This window comes from Rhagoletis pomonella, unplaced genomic scaffold (genome assembly GCF_013731165.1).
Source record: "Rhagoletis pomonella isolate Grant_MI unplaced genomic scaffold, Rhpom_1.0 Rhpom_scaffold_00001, whole genome shotgun sequence".
Lineage (NCBI taxonomy): Eukaryota > Metazoa > Arthropoda > Insecta > Diptera > Tephritidae > Rhagoletis > Rhagoletis pomonella.
The window spans coordinates 57,877,828-57,883,161 of NW_023458555.1; the positions used below are offsets into that span (position 1 = coordinate 57,877,828).

Here is a 5,334-nt window from a genome sequence, read left to right on the forward strand (position 1 = left end):
ATGAAATGCAAACGTTTAGTTGATCCAGTAACAAGTCTTTCGGTTAACACAGTTTCATGTGTTTGTAACATTTCGCTTCCAAAAATTTTCGTAGTAGAGAACAAGTATACAAGATTGTTGAAGGAGTTTCCTTCTTTGATCGCTGAACCAGATTATTCGAAACCGGTTAAACATTCTACGGTTCACAGACTTTTTACTGAAGGAAATCTGCCATTCTCTAAGCCAAGGCGTTTGGATCCGATTAAATTTAAAGTAGCCAAAACTGAATTCGATTTTTTAGTGAGGACAGGGATTTGTAGACCTTCAAATTCTTGTGTAGCATCTCCACTGCATCTTGTACCTAAAAAAGAACTGAATGACTGGCGTCCTTGTGGTGATTTTCGGAGACTTAATGTTGTGACTTTACCGGACCGTTATCCTTTACCTCATATTCAAGATTTTAACATGAATCTCAGAAATAAGTATATATTTTCGAAATTAGATTTGGTAAGGGCCTACCACCAAATTCCAATGGCAGAAGAGGATATCTATAAAACTGCAATAACGACACCTTTCGGTATGTTTGAATTTATACGAATTCCTTTCGGACTAAGAAATTCAGCGCAAACTTTTCAAAGATTTATTAATGAAGTAGTTAGTGGTTTAGATTTTGTTTTTACATATATTGATGATCTATTGGTTGCAAGTGAAAATGAAGAACTGCATTTTAAAGATCTCCGTATACTTTTCCAACGCCTAACAGAGTACGGGTTAAATATCAAACCAAGTAAATGTACTTTCGGTGTAACAAGTGTTGACTTTTTAGGACATAATATTTCTGGGGCAGGAATTAGACCCTCTGATGAAAAAGTGATAGCTATTCGTAGTTTTGAACGTCCTAATTCTATTAAACAGGCGCAGAAATTTATAGGCATGGTTAATTATTACCATCGATATGTACCAAAATTAGCTGAGTTTACGGCAGTTATCTACGATTTAATCAATCGAACAACTAAGAAACGTGACAAGTCCTTAATTTGGGATGACGCAACTAATAAAGCCTTTGAATGTATTAAATAAGAGTTTGCATCTACGATATTGTTAAATCATTTTAACAAAGATGCCAAACTCTCTTTAAATGTGGATGCATCTAATACGGCAATTGGTGGTGTCATACATCAAACGTTTGATAACAAATCAGAGCCGCTAGCTTTCTTTTCTAAGAAACTTTCTCCATTCGAAGTTAAGTACAGTGCATTTGACAGGGAGTTGCTAGCTATTTATTTATTTATACATTAAACATTTTCGCTATCTTTTAGAAGGACGACAATTTACAGTTTTTACAGATCACAAGCCTTTGATATATGCTTTGAGTTCAAAAACCGAACGTAGTCCTAGACAAGCTAGACATATGGAATTCATTGCACAATTTACTAATGACATACGATATATTAAAGGACAGGAGAATATTATAGCTGACACATTATCTCGAGCTTTCGAAGTTGATGCAATTAAGGGTACAGAACTGAATTTCAAAGTTTTACAAAATGAACAAGAACAGGACGAGGAACTTAACACATTAAAATCTGGAGACACATCACATAACCTTAAATTAATTCAAATTCCACTTTTAAATTTTAATATTTCGTGTGAAATGACAGGTGAGAATCCTAGGCCATTTGCTCCAAATTGTTTACGCAAGACAGTGTTTAATATGTTACATGGCATTACACATCCTGGTACAAAAGCTACACGTCGTCTAATTATTAAAAAGTACTATTGGCCAAAAATGCACGAAGAAATTAATATTTGGTCAAAGGAATGTATAAATTGTCAAAAATCGAAGGTTAATCGTCACACTAAATCTCCAGTAATTAAAATTCCGATTCCCAAAAGTAGATTTGATCATATTCATTTAGATATTGTTGGACCTCTTCCTGTATCGAAAGGACATCGTTACATTTTTACAATAGTTGACAGGTTCACGCGTTGGCCCGAGGCATACGCATTAAAGGACATTTCAGCGGCAGTGGTTGCAAATAAATTTTTTAGAGAATATGTTTCACGTTTTGGGGTACCGCTAAAAATCACTACAGATCAGGGTACTCAGTTTATGTCAAAATTGTTTTCGGAACTAACAAAATTGCTTGGTAGTCATCACGTTACAACTTCTGCATATCATCCTCAAGGGAATGGTATGGTAGAACGGTTTCACAGGCAATTAAAAGCTACGATAATGACATGAAATGGAATGAACAATTGGTATGATGAGCTGCCGATAATACTTCTGGGTTTACGATCGATGTATAAAGAAAGTATTTCAGCCACATCATCTGAGATGGTTTTTGGGAAAAATTTACGCCTACCCGGTGAACTTGTGGTTCCATCTGAAGAAAAATTATCCCCAATTGAAGTTTTAGGCAATTTACGGGAACATTTTAAAAATGTTAAATCAAAATTAAGGCATAATCAAAATTTTTATACTTGTGTATATATACCAAAGGATTTGGAGACTTGTAAATTTGTTTTTATGCGCGTTACTAATAAAAGATCATTGCAACAACCATACGAAGGACCTTATAAGGTTGTTGAAAAAAACAAAAATATTTCAAACTTGAAGTAGATAATGAGGTTAAAACAATTCCGATAGACAGACTAAAACCAGCAATCATTGAAACAGAACTAATACCAGAAACAAACACTAATACAATGAATAACACAACATCAAATAAGAAACGAGTTACTTTTAATTTATATAACATTAGCCGTATTCGTTTCGTCATCCGTTAGCTAGTGGCGAATCGATGAAGCAACTGGCATAGATAAACATACGTTGGCAGCACTGAAAAAGAGATGTCAAAAGTTACATTTGTTTGGAAGCACTTAATGAGTTGCTTGACAGAACTAAGTTATTTGACAGTTCATAATGAAAACAAATCGGGGAAAAAAATATTTAATATTTAAAAATTTTTTATTAAATTTATATTTACAACGAAAAATGGATAACGAGCTACTAACTTTAGTAAGAAATGGCTTTTATTTGTAATTGAGATGTAAGGATGGTAAGGAGCAGTGAGATGATGTTGGCCACTTTTAAGTTGTGGGATATCTGCTTTGTGGAAGCGGGACGGTGTGATGTTGCTGGCGGTGGGGATACTCCTTGCCTTTAGAATGGTGCGTGATACATTGGTGCTGCTGAAAGGTGGGAGGATAATAGCTGTTGAGTTGCTGCTGGTTCCGAAGTAGATGGTACTACCAGCGCTTGTGCTTGTACAGTGCCCGCATTAGGTGTGCTTATTGGCAACCAGAGCGCTATTGCCGAAAATCTCCTCCATCTCCTCCATATAAGGGGCAACACATGGAGTAGCTCCAGTCCTTCCAGCGTTGTCCTTCGCGCACTTAAAGGCAGACAACAAAGTCCGCATTTTCCCTTCTAATGCAACCGGGGTTGTGGAAGGGTCCTATATAAAAATAAAACAAATTAAAAAAACACAAATTAAAAACACTCATTCAACTTACTGTGAAGCCTTGTGCTACCATGTCTTCCAAAACATGAGCATAGGCATTTCTTTTTTTCCTAGTGTGAAGAAACTCCTCCTTCCGGGCCAAGTAGCACTTCAGCAAACCTTTGGTTTCGACCACTGTCCACACCTTGCGTTTCCTTTAAAAAATGCTTATTAATTTCTTATATTAAATTATTTAAAAACAAAAACTAAATACTTACAATTTATCTTCTGTTGCCATTTTTGATTTTAAATTCTGTTTGCTGTTTCAAAAATGTTAAATTTGAAATTGTCATGTTTGGCAGTAAAAAAACTTGTCTAAAATTAGAAAATAAACTTGGTAGCACTGAGGGAAGCTGTTATACCAGTTTTATGAGGTGTCACCATGCTCGTCAGTGCTAGCTAACTTTGTTGTTGCTTTCAAATACAAATTCTCTGACAAGCGAGCAGAGCTCTAACATAGCGAGCAGAGAAGTGGCGAAACGAATGCGCCTATTAATTCTCTAGAAGGGGGAGTATTGTAGGGTTTGTATTTGTGTTACTGTCGTTTATTGTACTGTGTTAATTTCAACTTTGTAATTTAAAAAAATTTTATATTTAAGTGATTTTGTAGTTCAAACATCAAAGAGAAAATTAGCTTACTTCAAATATTTTTCTTGAGCTGTAAACAACATAATTTCATTTGGAATTTTAAATTAAACCTTTTTTTTAAATAAATTTATATATTGTTAACTACAGTATGCTTTAGGCATGCCGCGCCTTGACTTGAATCATGTAAATCGGGTATTTATTTCATGCATATCTAACGTCGTGAATACTAACCACAAGCTCGAAAGGCTCATGTAGGAATGTTCGATATTCAAGAAAGTATCGATATCATGAATCGATTCAATTCATGAATTTAAAATCGATATGGCGATATATCGGGCTGAACAATATTGATATCGGAAAAATCGATGTTGAAAATCCTACCCGAATTTAATAGAATATTAGACCTGGGCTCGAATTATGTGTTCCGTGAACTAATTACTTCAATCTGAAAAACGCTGGGTTCAAATCGTAACATCCGTTCACGGATCGAAAACCATACGAAAGAAAATTACGTGATACCGTCAGTCGTATAAGCTGAATGGATAAAGAGTAGGTTCACGTATGTCATAATTCGAAAAATGTGATTTTACGTGACGAGTAATACGATATAGTATGTGACGATTCGAGCCCAGGGCTCGTCTCTTACTCGTCACGTAAAAACCCATTTTTCGGATTATGGCATACGTGAACGTACTCTGTGTCTCATTCAGCTTATACTGCCTGACGTATCACGTAATTTTCTTTCGTACCGTTTTCGATCAGTGAACGGATGTTACGATTCGAGCCCTGATTCGGTATGACGCGATACGTGTTAGTATGCTATCGTAATTTGGTATTATGCGTTCCGTGAACGTACCCCAAATAGTGTAATCGTCAATCATTTTCATTCGATTGCACACGGCCGCACATAGGTAGATTTTCCAGTTTTATGCGGCAAAAAATATTTTATTGCCTCTATCTACTCAAAATTGTTTATCAAATGTAAAATTGATATAATTTGTATTACAGATAGGTTATATTAATAAAATATATTGTGGCGAATACTGTGACAACGCTAAGCGAACAACGAGAAATAGGCAGAATGTTCGAGGAATGACGTAGAATGTTCCACAAAGAGAAACGTCAGTTGGATGAACACTGCGAACAGCGAGAGAAAGAGAATGAGCGATGAACTTCAGAACGTTCGAGAGTTGCCATGAGTGAGAGCGCAGGTATATAAGAGCCACGACACAGCGGAGTTGAGTTAGTTACGAGTTACAAG

General features: G+C 35.7%; 1 pseudogene; it reads right to left on the minus strand.

Annotated features, from left to right (window-relative positions):
* Window positions 1–3,145: 3,145 nt before the first annotated feature.
* On the minus strand, window positions 3,146–3,927 carry LOC118753247 (annotated as a pseudogene).
* Between the last annotated feature and the right edge of the window lie 1,407 nt (window positions 3,928–5,334).